Below are 16,670 nucleotides of genomic sequence, written 5' to 3'. Positions count from 1 at the left end.
GGTTTTACTCACGGCAGCTTTTATACTGGTACATTACTATGTTTTGGATTCTCCTGTACCCTTGCAACAGAACCATGAATTCTCTGAAAAGCAAGATGGTGGCAGGGTACAGATATGTCGCTCTTCCAGAGGGCCTATTTGGAAAGTAATTAGTATTTGAATTAAGAAATGATTGATGATTATGGACAATAAAGTATTCAAGGCTGGGGTTCCAAAAAGGGAAGGTTGACTTTAAAGCTTTTGATAAAAGCCTGCCAGACTCACATCACTGATCCACTGTCTTGCTCTAAAACACCTTTTCCTTCCTTCATTCCATCCCCCAGATTGTCTATTGCTCAAGGACAAACATACCCTGCCTCAACAAGGACTATCACCATCCACCCTAATCCCTTCATTGAAACAAACTTAAGGAATTAAAAACTATTTTACACACACACACACACACACACACACACAGTAAGTCTGCTTGCTGAACTAACATTACTAAATTGCCTGTTTGGTGGGTGGTAATTGTTCTGAAGGAACCTGTCTGCATGTTTTTTATTGATCACCTTTAAGGAACCTACTGAATTAAAATTACCTTTTAAAGAACAGAAACAGGTTTTACTATCCCCAAGTATAAGAGGCCACACTAGGGCTATTTTTAAGAGAAAAGATAAACCTACCTGCCCACTTTAAAAAGAGAGAGAGAGAAACTATCTTAATATATGTCAACAAACCAAATTAAGAACAAATTCCCATCCCTGCTTTTAGTTTGCTTGTTTGACACTAAGAAAAGCAAAGGATCATGGTTGCCTCCTGCCTCTGGGAGAATGACAGCAGGTGAGATGTGAAGGCTCCATGCGGCAAGTTGGAACACACGTTTACCTTCAAACTGGGGTGTATGTGTGTTTCCTTCATTGTGCCTCTGTGACCATTACATGGTGGAAAAGCATTATGAATGGGTATCATTTCCTGACACTACAATGTAAAATATTTTTCATACTAGCCCAGTGGAAGCCTCCAATATTCATGAAAATGCAGGCGGCAATTCAAGAAGAAAACCACGGGTGGTCACATGGTTCACCTCTCCTCTGGGTTTGCAACCACTGCTTTGTGTTCAGGCTTTCCACCCCTTCGGCAGCACCACCTGCCAGAAACCCTTAATCGAGCTGAAGAGAAGCAAAGCTGTCAGCTGCAATAGCAGGCCACCGCAGATAAGTAATTTATTTCCAAATTAATTGAGCAAGAACATTTGGCCATGTCTGCCAGATTTATTTTATTGTATGATTTACAAGCTATTAATGAAGGCTGCGTTGTTAATTATAAGATTTGCATGCTTCCACTTCATCATAAAAGCTCATACAGAAGCTCTTTTTTTCCTTCAGTGAAATAAGGGTTTGAATGCATGCTGGGGAAAGGACGGTTTGGCGAACTAAACGCCTTCCTAACTAGTATTTCTGAAGGACTAAAGGACCTCCTCAGGGTTACCCAAAGCTATCAGTTATAAAATTCAGCTCCTGGCCTCACAATTCTAGATGTTCCTTTTCTTGTACTAAAGGCAGAAAAGAATATGTAGTCTGCTTCTTCATAATGAAGGAACCTATGTTAACTCACCATCACTTGAGATACGTATGTGAGTCATTCTAAAGTGTGGATTTTAATTTGAGCCAAACCCCAAGTGTAAGAGATTTGGCAGATATGACAGGACAGAGCAAGAACTGCCCCAAACTCCAAAATAAAATGGATCTAACAGGTTTATAGCTAGAGAGAACTCAAGAGCGTAGCCTCAAATGTCCTTTGGAGCAAATGCCTAAACCTCCACTTACCAATGCTGACTCACTGGAGGACAAGCTACAGCTTTATACAGATGCGGGCGGTAGACCAGAGCACAGGGTTGCCTACCACCAATATTTTAGAACAGTACAAGAGGAGAGAAGACACATTTATTCCCGGCAAGGGGATGTCTGTGGATCAGAGAACTGGAGAGAAGCCACCACAAAGAAGACTCTCATGGGTTTGTAAAAGGGTTTGATTTCAAAACATTAGCTACTGACCAAAGAAAAAGGTTGAGCAGAGCAAGAATTCATATTTTAAAAAATCGTGAAAAAGAAGATGGAAATACCTATTTCGGTGGTTCTCTAACACTAGCGTGCATCAGAGTCCCCTGCAGGGCTGGTTGAAATACCAATGCTGGGCCCTCTCTGATTAGGAGGCCCGAGGTGAGGCTCCAGAGTGCACATGTCCAACAGGCTCCCACGTGAGGCTGAGACTGAGGCTGCTGGTCTAGGGACCACACTCGGAGAACCACTGACCACAGCAGCCTCAGCATTCTGAACATTTGGGCCAGATGACTATTGTTGTGAAGGACTGTCCTGTGCATTGTAGAATGATTAGTAGCACCCCTGGCCCTTACCCACTAGACGTCAATAGTGCCTCCCACACATGTAACAACCAACAATGTCTCCAGACATTACCAAACGTCCCAGAGGAGAACCACTGATCTAGACAGATCACTAAAGAATATCTTTTTATCTCTGAATGCAAATTTTTCTAACTTTTTTTTTTAAATGAGGAGTTTTACGCCAGTCTTATTTTTATTTTTCTGAAAACCTACTTGGTATCTGTAAATACTCCTCATTTATTTAAAGGTCAAGTGGGGAGATGGAGGCAAACTTTTCAGACTAAAAAAACTAAGATTCACATCTCAGTACTGATTTATTAGGCTACAGAAAAAGCAACCTTTTGCTACCTATTCTATGACATACAGTCTTGACCGAAATCTCTTATATTTCAATATGATTGAGATGTATTCCTTAAAGTGCTTTCAAATTTAAATATTTCACCCAACTCCCTAGGGTAATCACAGTAGAACTGATTTCTGAGTCAGAGTCATCTTAAACCAGAAAAAATAATGCTGGACACGACCATGACAAAATAGAAAGAATTAACATACCTGTATAAAATTCTCAGAGTAAAAGAATAATTATCAAGTCAGGTGAAATGCCTAGGGGGGAGGTGCAGCATACTGACTCTAAAAGCAAATAATAAGCAGCAGTTCATATACAAACTATTTGAAAAGTAAATGGATTGTGAAGGTAGGTCTGTGGGACAGAGATGCCATTGAAAACATAAGAAAACTCCACACCAACTGTCCTTAAGCAACTCTATTTCTTCTTTAGAGTTGACATACATGTTGCTAATTTGATATTAAATTTAACTCTAAAATTGAAAAGATTACTGGTAAAAAGGGAGCACAGAAGTCATTCCAGCAGCTATTAGGCTGACAGCGAAGAAGATTTTCTGCTGATTCCTCTACCTTTTCTAGCACCAATTTCTTGTTTTGTGTGGTAGAAGAAACTAATAAGGGTTATCATTATGTTAGACTCTTCACGTACAAATCATGCTAACGGTTAACAGTTAAAGGAGGAGTTCCACTTTTAGTTCAATATCTTTTCGATGTCCCTTTTTTCCCTTTATTTTGGAGCAGTCCTATTTCATAGATTGCTGTATATTCGAGTATTTGTTCAGTTTATTTAGTGTAAATGAAAGCCCCACACAGAAAAACCTTGTAAGATTAAACAGCAAACTCCTCAAGCCAAGGTTTCAACAGAAACCCTGTAGCCTTGAGTTATGACTCCAAATGACAATTCGGTAACCTTTCAAAAGGAAACTTGGGAGAGAGATTTAGTTTTGTTTCCTACATATACAGATTGATCACAAGGCCCAGAAAGAGAGCTTCGTGCAGAAGGAAATTGTCAGAACCTTGAGGACGAGTAAGAGGACAGCTGATCCACAGACCTCAACGGGACTCTGACTAAATGGCACTCCCAGTGATGTGGAATTGAAAGTCAAAACCCAGGCATATTTATGCCTCAGAACAATGGGTATCAGAGTGGCAGGTGGAAGTAAGGGTGGGAAGGTATAGAAACAGTCTTTGGTGACAGTGTGTGCCTCTTCAAACTATAAAAGATATGTTTTATATATGTTGTGTGCTGAATTATTTTAAAGATATCATTCATTTATTATAAAGCCAAGAATCCTAAAGAGGTTTTTTGCCAGATGTCCCTGGACCTCAGTGGATCCTAGAAACCACCAGGTCACTAAATACTTTTTCCCAGGAAGAATACACAGTCTGAACTAGCATCTATTTGTAGCACTACTTACTAGATAAAGAGAAGATGTGGCAGCCATAGAATTTACCTCCAAGTTACATATGTACCACATGTAAGTCTGATGTGCATAGTTTTGCTTTCTAGCTTTTTGGTCTTTGAGTGTGTTCCATGGAATGATTTTTTTCCCCAAGGGATGTTAATAGATATTAAGTAGAAAAAATAAAATAGAGTTCTGTTTTCAAGTGGAATTAGCCACTGGGTTAAACCAATTAAAAGATATTTTTACTGGCACAAGTTTTTTGATATTTAATATTTTAATATTCTTTTCTGACCCTTCAAGAGAGGTATATATGATGTAAAAATTCCCCAAGCCATTTCTGCATGAACCTCCATTTATCAACAGCAAAGAATCTTGGGAGAGTTCACCTCTGCAGACCACAGTTTGGAAAACACTAAAGGAAGAATCTTTAATTGCATTTTATATTTCAATACCATTTTCACTTTGGGGATAAGAATGATGACAGTGCATGTAGCATTCAGTAAATATTAGCCCCATCCCACTTCTTTTGTCCACAAAAGGTTTCAACTCTGGGCTTATCTTGATACTCTTGGATGTACATGATTAGTGCTGAAGGAAGCGCAAACTTTGTCTGTGTAAGGTTTTCTAGATTGGACCCAGATGTTTTTAACTGCTTTAGTCAATTTTTTGTTCTTTAAAGCTTGGGGTATCACACCAAAATTGTTTAATTGAGTTGAAAAGAGTTTTTTACAGTATTTTCCATATAACTGACTTTTTCAGCTAACCAATTTGCAAATAGTACAACATTGCTAATTTATACTAATGACTGAGAGAACGCTGGAGATTACAAATTTAAGAATTAGCAAGTACAGGAAGTAAAAGCATGAAATTAGAAGCAATTAGAGCTGTCTCATCACAAAAGAGACTTGATTAGCCCATACTTATTATTTACGGTAGTGATTTATAATACGCCATCATTTATTTTGTAATGAAATTTTCACAGTGTGACTTTTTACACGAAAGATGTACAAAGCTGCCAGAAAGTTGGTAAAGCTTGTCAGCTTTCCTGATGGGCCCATTCATTCATTGATTCAGCATCACTGTATTAAACGCCTGCCCTGTGCAAAGTGCTAAGTACAGTTTTATTGGCTTTCTTCTACTACTATAAGACTAACAGATTTTCACTGGTACCTGGAAAGCATTGGAAATATAAAGAAGAAAATAATACTATCACCTAAAAATGACCAATGCTAACATTTGCTATGTTTCCTTCTAATATTTTCCTATGCATATGTATACATGAAAAAATGTGAGGTATGTAGATATGTTTGCATAATTGAGATCATATTTTCCTTTCAATTTTGTGTTCTGGTTTTCCACTTAGCTATTGATGAGGACATTCCAAATTATATACATAACTTAGTTATTGCTATATATTTAAAGCACATCTTAAAGTCACCATTTCTGTCAGCCCCGTTAACAGGATTCAGCAACAGTTTAGTTCTAATTATTTAAAAATAAAACAAAATCATTCCGATGGTCTAAACTTGTTTTGCATCATTAGAAGTGTGGCATGTGTATATTTTTCTGACTAGCTAAAGATCACTCGGCTTGGAAGACTGCATAAGTTCAATGCAAACCTGATAGTACTCACACTTGCTACTGAAGTGTTACCTTGCTGGTGTGAGCTGGGGGAAAGAGGAACAAGCACTAGCTTGGTCTATACTTAGACGTCTAAGGAAATTGAGCTTCCTTGGCTTCCTCGGTCATTAAATTGCATTAAAATTTCAATAGTCAATTTCAGCCCACTTCAGTACGGAGGAACTTGGATTAGAAGTTCCAGAAAAATAATTCTTATTTTCATTGTTACTATTTCTATTTCACAGATGAATTAATTTGCAGCACTACATGGGTAGGTGGTTTTTATAGGACTACAGAGGCATTGAGTTTCTTACCATTCCTAAGGGATTTTGTTTTGCTTTTTTTAATCCTAGATCTCCTACACACTCTCCAGTGAAGACTAAAGTTGCACCTGAAGGAAACAGATGTGGTGCAGTCATTCTCAATCGAAGTTATGGCCATCACAGGAGAATAATTGGCATTAATTAATATGTTTAACATCTTTAAGCTGACTACACATTTGCACAACTCCCCTAAAAGCTTTTTAACAGCACCCTCTGAGGTGTACCTAACAATCTCTTAGAAAGTTCCTTAGAAGCTTTTCAGTAGCCTGGAAGAAAATTCTGCCCAGTGCTATAGAAGCACATTAACGTTTAATAGTTCTGGGATTCACAAGTCCCATTTCTTCCGTGTTCAGTTCTACAACACGGCTAATACCGTCTCACAGTAGGTTCTCAATAAATATTCCCAATCACATATTCTTGGTGGAAATTTAAATGGACACTGAGTTCTTCTCACCTCCAGAATTGATAATTTGCCATCTTTTCATTGATAATCCCTAGAAAGTCTTTGGATTTCTGTTGTAAATCTGAGGCATTCAGAGTTAATGAGCAAGAAGCAAGAAGTCCTTTGCTCCATTTCTTCTAGTTCATGAATTAATCTTTTTAGTGTATGTTCATATGTTGAGGCAAGTTGAATTCCTCTGTGATAAGCAGGAAATAATATATTAGGAGTTCATGTGGTGAGTTCTTTCCCAGGAAAAGAGAATTCACACATAATAGCCCTGCCCTGTGTGTGTCCTGGGCTGGCAACTTTACATGTACTATCTCATTTGAGCCTCACAACCACTTATAATGAGCACAAAGGTATTACTAGTAAGTCCATCTGACCTGGTCATACATCTATCTGACTTCATTTTGCTTCCATCTCAACATGAACTATTTAATAATCATTGCATAATCCAATAGATTTCCAATGCAGTGCAGTTCTCATGTCCATGAGGTTCAAAGAGTTGATTCCCCTGCTCTCCAGTAAGTAAATTCTAGGATTCATGACACCTTATAAGAATGCAAGGTCTAGATAAAGTCTGGAGCTTTTCTCCTTCACATGCTAACGTACCATAGAGTGTGCTAAACATGTGGGATACTTTCATGAAATCTTAGGAAAAAAGAATTTGGGAGTTCTCCAAATGAAATCCATACTGGGTCAGGACTCCCCACATGGCCCCCACAGAATATATTGACTCCAACAAAGCATTTATTTCAGCCCAGGAATAAATAACCACAAATCTCCAAATGCCCCAATTTCACCCTTGTCTACAACTGCATCCCCAGGGAAACAGCGTTCATAAAAACATTTATTCATTCAAGAAATGTGATTTGAGCATCCACTTTTTGGCTGGTACAATTGCAGGCACTCAGGATACACCAGTGAACAGAGCAAAAGATGCCAGCCCTCGGGGAGCTTACATTTCAGCAGGAAGGAGGCAAGAAACAGTAGATATAATAAATAAGTAAATTATACCTCATATATCAGGAGGCAATAGGGACTAGAGAAAAATATCTAGCTTACAAAGTGACTCAGGAATGTGAGGATAGCACAGTTTGCAAGTTTAAATAGGACATCAGATTAGAACCCACTGAGAAGTTGATATCTGAGCAAAGACTTAAATGAAGTGATGTGGTAAGCCATGTGCACATCTGGGGAAAAAAAGTCCCCAAGAGATGTACAAAAGCCCTAGGACAGAAGCATGCATGGCATGTTTGAAGAAGCAAAGAAGCCTGTGTTGCCAGAGTAGAGTGGACATGAGTCAGACTATGAAGGGCTCTGTAGGACAGTGTAAGGACTAGGCTTCATCCCAAGTGCTAGATTTTCAGAAAAGAAATGTCATAATGTAACTAACACATTAGAAAGGCTCACTCTGAGTACTATATGTACAGTAAAAGAGTGGGGGGATGACCCAGGGAATAAGGGCAGTAGCCAGAAACCCACCTCACAAGGTCACCCTATATAATAAAAGCCTAATATGCAAAATGTCCCCTTGGGTGGTTGTTCATCCAGGAGTTTGACTGGGAGACCTGGAGTTCGACTGCTTGCTATGATGTACACTGACCGCCAGGGGGCGGTGTGGACCATGGCAGGCGTTGGCGACACAGCGCTGGCAGCGGGTAGCAGTGGAGGCGCTGCCTGCCCTGATGGGCCCTGATGAGAGTGGGACCACGGCAGGATGGTGGAGCAGGTGAGCAGGCGGCACCAAGCCAAGGCAAGGCAGGTGCGGGCGGGGGGCGGGGGGGGGGAAGGGGGGGGGGCTGGCCCTGACAGATTGCCCCACAGACCGGATGGTACAGCAGGTGAGGGGGCGGCACCAGGCCAAGGCAGGGTGCCAAGGCAGGGCTGCAGGGCTGCGAGGCTGGGGCCCGATCTCCACAGGCCACCCCGAGGGACCCCACCCGTGCATGAAGTCGTGCACCGGGCCTCTAGTTATAGTAATAATTAAGATGGGAAGTGATAGCACCTTGGACCAGTGGGAGTAGTAAAGGTAGTGAGAAGTGGTCAAATTCTGGAGATACATTGCAGAAAGAACTAACAGTATTTGCTGACAAACTAGATGTGGACTATGAGAAAGAAGAGTAAATGACTGATCTGGGCCTGAGGCATTGGAGAAGAATTGGCTCTCAACTAAAATGGAGAGAACAGGGTTTTTAAAGAGATACATCAGAAAAAGTTTTAAATACATTAATTTAAAATATCTATTAGACATCTAAGCAGAAAACTATTAAGCAGTCAAAAATATTACTTCAGCCCTAACCGGTTTGGCTCAGTGGATAGAGCATTGGCCTGCGGACTGAAGGTCCCAGGTTCGATTCTGGTCAAGGGCATGTACCTTGGCTGTGGGCACATCCCCTGTGGATGTGTGCAGGAGGTAGCTGATCGATGTTTCTCTCTCATCGATGTTTCTAACTCTCTATTCCTCTCCCTTCTTCTCTTTAAAAAAATCAATAAAATATAAAAAAAATATATACTTCAGAGCTAGTAAGAGATCTGATAGGATGATGTACATTTGGGAGTTATTTTGTATTTGTTTGTTCATTTCAACCACACGATTGCATGAGCTCACAGATGAAGTAACTGCAGATAGAGGAGGCATCCAAGGAGTCTGCCAGGCTAACTAATGTTACTAGGTATGGGAGGTGAGGAGGAACCAGCAGAGGCATCTGAGAAGGAGCAGCCAGTGATTCAGAAAGAACACAGAGGGCATGGTGTCCTGGAAGCCATAAAAAGAAAGTTTACTGAAGAGAAGAGAGACATCAATGCATCCATTGCTGGAAGGCTTTGAAGGCAAATGTCATGAGAGGCAGTGAAATCCCCTTCCATGTTCCAGTTTTCTCTGTGAAAATGAAGGCTGGATAAAAGTGTTGAAACTTTGGAAGGTCAAAATAATAAAATGGCTGTCAAGCAGAGAAGAGTGAATGGGTTAACAACCTTTGGTATGACTATCCGTGAGCACTCAGACCCCAATTGAGGTTCAAGGTCATAAATTTAAAGAGAAACTAGTCAATGTGGTCATGTATTTTTCTTAAGCCAGATGGGTGCTGTCCAGGAGAAGTTAGAGAGTTGGATGTAATCTAAGTTGTGGGTTAGAGAAGGGGGCATGATGAAGGGGATGGGGAAAAAGAGAGTGTAGCTATTGAGCATCGAGGTTAAGCTGGATGTGGGGTCAGTAACAGTGCAGGTCACTGGTTGACTAATGCCTCCACTTTGATAGGCTCTCAGAAGAAGACCCACAGTGGCATGTGTTCCATTTCTGAATAGTTACTGGGAACCCTGTACATTCAGGCTCCTGGACCAAAACACTGAAGACCTGGACAGAGCCAACACAAATCTCTGAGTTTCATCCATTGTATGATTTTGCTCAAATCACATTTTCTCTAAACACGTTTTCCCCTCCCATCTACAATTTATAGATAATAACTTCCTCACACAATTATGAAAACATGGGTAAAGACTTCAAAATCCTTGAGGAAAATCATAAGCATTATGATAAATTAAATTAAAATGCCTTTATATTTGCACTGTTTGCAAAAGTGTGTTCTCCACATGGTTTATACAAAAACTATGTTTATCCTTGTTACCTATATAAATAAATCTTACTACTGACATCAATTGCTTCTTTTTAAAAAAATATATTTTATTGATTTCTTACAGAGAGGAAAGGAGAGAGATAGAGAGTTAGAAACATCGATGAGAGAGAAACATCAATCAGCTGCCTCCTGCACACTCCCCACTGGGGATGTGCCTGCAACCAAGGTACATGCCCTTGACTGGAATCGAACCCGGGACCCTTCAGTCCGCAGGCCGACTCTCTATCCACTGAGCCAAGCTGGTCAGGCCTGATATCAATTGTTTCAATGGCCTTTCTTTTAAGTTTCTTTCACTTTTGCCAATTTAACATCTTGCTGATGTTGAAATGCCAAGAATTTAGAATAGACATACTAACTTCCTGGAGATTTATTATATTAAAAAAAAGAAAGAAAGAAAATGAATGTGACAGACAGTACACATTTAATACTCAATTTCATCTTCAAAACAATGTTATGGGGTTTGCTATTATTATCAGCCTCATTTTACAATGAGAAAACAGAGCTCAGAGAAATTATGTAATTTGTCTGCAGACACAGAGATTTAACTGATGAGCCCAAATTCTAACACAGTAATACATTATATACGCTTACATGTTGTTCTATTTCAATAAAACTCTAAATGTATGAAATAGACTGAAGCCACATTACAAAGAATGTTTCCAAAATGTAGAAACTGAGATGTCTGAAGAAGCTGTGAGATACTACCCCCAGAAGCTTAAATTGTGTAAACCCGACCCACAATCTACCCATCCCCCCCACACACACACACAATTAATTCTGATCTTTCCCTCCTCACCTGTACCACCCATATCCCCACCACAAAAGAGTGTGGCTGCTACAAATAAGAGAAAAGAGAGGTACTCACAGAAAGAAATGTATGAAAGTCCTCACTACCAGCAATATGGGAAACCATGGGGTTATTTGGTGGTAATACTACCCTCGGAGAAGTAAATGTAGATTTTGGTAAAGGTCTGTATTCTTGCCAGTGCTCAGCACTGAGTCGTAGTAAAGATCTTTTCAATGACTAGAGGTACCGGGCACATTGGTGAAAAGATGAATGGAAACATAGGTTAACCTGCATGAGTAATTTGGAATGCTTTCATAAACTGAATTCTATTTTGATTTTGTTTGTATTGCTGTTTCCAAAGGATGCTTTATGTCCTTGAATTTAAGGCTCTGAATCATAGAAAACTGGTAATGAAGGGAGAGAAAAAACTGTCACACTCAGGGCCCACAAGTTTCCAAATAGCTGCAGCCCCATTGTGAAGTGTTTTAGTTGCTAAAAATGTAGCTGAATGAAGCTAGGTTGGTGAGAGAGTAGCTTGCCCAGTATAGCATTTCAAACTAATTTATAAGCATTGTAATAGTGTGTCTAATTCTTGAAAACCAAAACTCCTTTCTTCAAGCAAAGAGCTTCCCCTAACAAAAGCATTCATATATCTTTCATATATCTGTCAATTCCTGAACATTTTGCCCTAGAAATAATAGCATTATTTCTTGGTAACAAAGTGCATTGAGAGTAGATTCTGTTTGAATGAAGCAGAAAAGCTGAGCTAGAACAGAATCATAGCTGTTTGAATGCCTTTTATGGGAATTAAGATAAAAGAAAAAGTAAAAGGATTTGGATTGCCAGGTTGCTACAGTTACATTCATTGTATAAAGCTAGAATTTACTTAGGCAAGGTATATAAAACCATGATTTCACTATAGTCCTTGTCTATTAAAAGAGAATATGTTTTTCTTTTATGAAAAAAAGTTACTTTAGAGCAGCCTGGCCAGCGTGGCTCAGTGGTTAAGCGTCGACCTATGAACCAGGAAGTAATGGTTCAATCCCTGCCCGGGTTGCTGGCTCCATCTCCAGTGTGGGGCAGGCAGGAGGCAGCCGATCAATGATTCTCCCTCATCATGGATGTTTCAATCTCTCTCTTCCTCTCTGAAATCAATAAAAATATACTTTTTAAAAAAATGTTCCTTTAAAGCAAATTATCCCACAAATCTCTGCAAGAGGGAAGGCCTGGGGCAAATGGGTCTTTAAACTATGTTGTTACTTAACTGCCCCTACACGCAATGACCTGCCATCCCACAGTCCAGACACGGGGCTCAGCTCTCCCAAATGCCTGTGGTCTGTGTTAGAGAACCGCACTTGTGATGCTCACACTGACCAACTGGACCGTTTCACCCTGTCAGCCTGGGAAGGAGAACCCAACCACATCATTGCAATGATCCAACCTTGGGAAAACCACTGTAGGCAATAAAGGATCTTGGTGCAAATAGCCATGTCCTCATTCTTATCAACTGCAGGGTGCTTCTCCCCAAAAGTTGTGCTCCGAGTGGAGAAGTGTCTTTCAGCACATCCTTGAATTAAATCAGCACATCGGTGCAGGCAGCTCAGGGCGCCCTGAGGCACTGCTTTGCTGTCCTCATCACATTCTCCCTCGAATCCATCCCTAGTGGGGCTCGAGCGCCCCACAGAACTGCTATTGCCGTCAGTGTACAGGGCAAATGAAAACCCTGTCATTAAGGAGGAGAGCGTTCTCATTTCTCTCCAGTCCCTCTGCATCGCAGGCCCCCTTCTGTGTGGGATGTCTACGGTCTTGGAGGAAAACTGCTCATTTAGGAACACCAGAGTCCCGAGGCCAATCTCATTTTACCCTAGAAAATTGGCTCGTGTGCTCAAGGTAAAGCATCCCTCAGGCTTACGTGTTTCTTTGTAACTTCTGCACAGAAGTTAAGCCTGTCCATGTAGCACGTGTCTTTCCATGTAACAACACATGTGTGTGCTTGATCCTCAGCATCTGCAGCCAACGTGCAATAGAGAGCGCTGGGAACGAGGAGGCCTGGGAATGCAACAAAACCCACCTCTTCTGATTCCAGCCACTCATGAACTGGAGGGGTCCTGGTGTGCTTTGTTGATTGGGTTGTGATACTGTTTATTTTCTAAGAAGGCATCGTATGTTGTTTTTTACTTAGTGAAAAGAAGATGTGAAGTGATCTTGTATCATTGTCAAGGGACTTAAATAATTTAAAAGGCTTTTCTTCAGAGTCAAACATAAAAGTTCACATAAAAGATGGAAACATGCTCCCAAAAACCATAAAAGGAAAAAAAAGGGGGGGGTGTCCCAAAGGCTTGGGTGATTCCTAGTATGAATACCCACTGGCAGGAAAGTGCCAAGACTACAGCAGTGTAGAGGAAAAAGAACGAATAATGAAGAAAGTCAATGATTGGGTGAAACCCAGTCCTTTGCGCCCAAAGGCGCAAAGTAAAGAAAAAACTTTTTTTTAAACAAACACCTAATATCACTCAGAAATGACTGTCTCAGCCAATAAAGATGTGACACTCATGGACATGGAATAAAATAAAATCATCTGCTGAGAAGAATAGATTATACCAAAGAAATATTCTGAATGGAATGGGCAGCTGGGATAGAATAGTGATTCTCTTTCTAACAAAAGAAAAACTTGCCTGACTTTTCAAAAGAGAAAAATCAATAAGCACACAGGAACTTACATTTAAAGAATGGGTATATACAAAACGCCCAGAATAGCATGCCCAATTACTTCACCAGTATTCTGTGACTTTCTTGTAATCCACTGTTCTGAGGGCAGCAAACACAGGGAAAGGCATTTTACAGACAGATGATAATGGCTTTCAGTGTTTCTCAAATTGGCTTAAAGTCTGTACGGTGTAAATTGCTAAAAAGCCCATATGTAATTCTGAACCTCTTACAGGCCCCGAGACTCTCTGTGCTGGTAATAAATACATGGACTGGATAATTAACTTCTGACATAAAAAGAAATGAAGGTGAGAGAAGAAAATGCAGATCTTATCAACTTTTACTTAAAGCAAGGGCACAAATTGACAAAAACCCAGAGGCATTCATTTGGGGGGAAAAAATCACTGTAGTCTGTCTTTCCAATGTTTTTCTACAAGAATGGGAAGAAAGCTCTCCACGTTCACATCATTATTCTTTTCTCCTATTTCCCAATGTTACAGTCTCACTCACTTTATGTTTTGTTTGGACAGTCTTGCCTTACCAGTTCTGAGACTCCTTAGAGAAGGCCCATGAGAGCATGGAGTGCTGACCCTCCCGGGAAGAGAAGGTTGAGCTCCTCCAGCAGGAAGGAGCCCTCCACATACACACAGCGCTGAAGAGCTCCTGTTTTTATGAAAAAAGAATTAGAAAAACCTGGGGAAGAGCAAGAAGATTTGACATCTGTCCACCACTCTAATGGGGGGATAAAATAAACTCATGAGACATCAAACCCTGGGCATGCAGACTACACTACAGTCTCCATCTACGCTAATTAAAGGCAAGGCATCCCAAAGACAAGAAATTACTAGACAGTCCTCTCCATAACCATTTAAAATGTTAAGGCACTGGAAGAAGTGTCCATAAAACTACTCTAGGAATATTTTCACAACCAGGATTCAAGAGATTCCTATGGGGGAAAGGAGCTGAGCTGAGGAGAACCTTGCAGCAATAATTTTAAATCACTAAGTGCCACAAGGGACAGAATAGATTCCAAAAACAGGTACCATTGGACCCTGAGAGCCAAAAAAGAATATGAAATAAACTTTCTAGAATTATTAAGAAGCTGAAAGAATAAATAAGAACTATAATGAAAGACCAGAACACTATGAAGAAAGCTCCAGCTGAGCCTGAATAACTAAATAGAACTGTGAGTGTAAAACTCACACTCATAATTTAAAATTCAATAGAGGACATCATAATTTAAAATTCAATAGAGGACAGTAATCTTCACAGAAGATTAGGAAATATATATTTCCATGAGTAAAAATAACAACCAGGTAGAAAACAGAATGGAAAAAGAGATCCCCTAAGTAATAGAATTGAAAAAGATAAAATAGCAATAGTTAAATGTAAGAAAGGCACAAGATCATTAAATAAAAAAACTTTAAAACACCAATAAAAACACAAAAGAAGACATGAACAATTGAAGAATATACCATGTTATTAAAAAGGAAGATTCAATTTCATGATCTTAATGTTCCTTAAAGTAATATATAAATTTAATACAATCCCAAAATAATAACTTTTTAACTAGATAAATTGATCTTAAAGTTTATATAGAAAAATAATCAAATGGAATAATAAAAAAAACTAAAAAATTAAGGTCAAAGGGGGATTATGAAACATTTTATCTAATATCAATAATCAAATCAGTGTTGTAGTGGCACATGAAGAGACCAGTGTTGTAGAAAAGGAAATCCAGAAATAGACCCATATATCTATGATAATTAACTATATGATAAAAATGTAGTCACACCAATAGGGAAAATAGACCAGTGGAGAAACAAAATCTTGTTGGTATAATTCAGTAGCCATCTGGAAAAATAAAGTAAAATCTGTCATTCCCATTCCACATTAGGGTAAATTACAAATGAAACTAATATTTAAATATTTTTAAAAATAAAGTAATATAAGTAACAAGAGAAGACATAGGAGAATTCCATTTTAAGATCTTTTTTAAAATATATATATTTTATTGATTTTTTACAGAGAGGAAGGGAGAGGGATAGAGAGTTAGAAACATCAATGAGAGAGAAACATCGATCAGCTGCCTCCTGCATACCCCCTACTGGGGATGTGCCCACAACCAAGGAACATGCCCTTGACCAGAATCGAACCTGGGACTCTTCAATCTGCAGGCCGACACTCTATCCACTGAGCCAAACTGGTTAGGGATATAAGGTCTTTTTTTATCTATAACTCAAAATCCAGAATCTACATGAGATAAGATTGATAAATTATACAAAAATAAAAAAATTGGCAATAAAGATTATAAGGAAAGTCAGAAGACAACTTAAAAAACAGAAAAATAATTTTCAAATCATATTGAAGACAAAGAATACCATTCCTAATATATATGAGGTTCTTTAGAAATTGATAAGGAAAACAAGAACTCAATATAATAATGGACAAAAGATATGAACAGAGAGAGTTCACATAGATATAATGGCTCTCAAATATATGAAACAGAAAATCAAAATAGAAATACACTTAGAAAAAATTTTCACATAACACACTAGCAACATTTCAAAAATTTAATCACATCTCAGTAAGACTGTGAAAAAAACAGCACTTTGTGCATTTCTTGAGTAGAGTAAATTGGTATAACATCTAAGAAGGACAATAAAACAGTAACTATCACAATTATAATGAGTCTACCCTTTGACCTGTAAAATTTACTGCCATACATTTGAAATTACTTATGTCAAAGCAATGTGTAATAGCAAGAGAAAGAAAACAATAGAAATATCTACCAATATGGGCTGGTTAAATAATGTATGGTATCTACACTAATAAAAAGGAAATATGCAAATTGACCATCTCTCCACTACACCCACCAGCCAATCAGGGCGAGTATGCAAAATAACCCAACAAAGATGGAAGCGACCACAGAGCTGGAGTGAGCAGGAGGCTTGGGTTGCTCTGGTGACAGAGGAAGCCAAGCTTCTCGCTCTCTCTGATCGCTGCCTCAAGGAGAGCTGGGG

Source organism: Myotis lucifugus, unplaced genomic scaffold (assembly GCF_000147115.1).
Source record: "Myotis lucifugus unplaced genomic scaffold, Myoluc2.0 scaffold_257, whole genome shotgun sequence".
Classification (NCBI taxonomy): domain Eukaryota; kingdom Metazoa; phylum Chordata; class Mammalia; order Chiroptera; family Vespertilionidae; genus Myotis; species Myotis lucifugus.
This window is presented reverse-complemented; position numbering follows the sequence as displayed.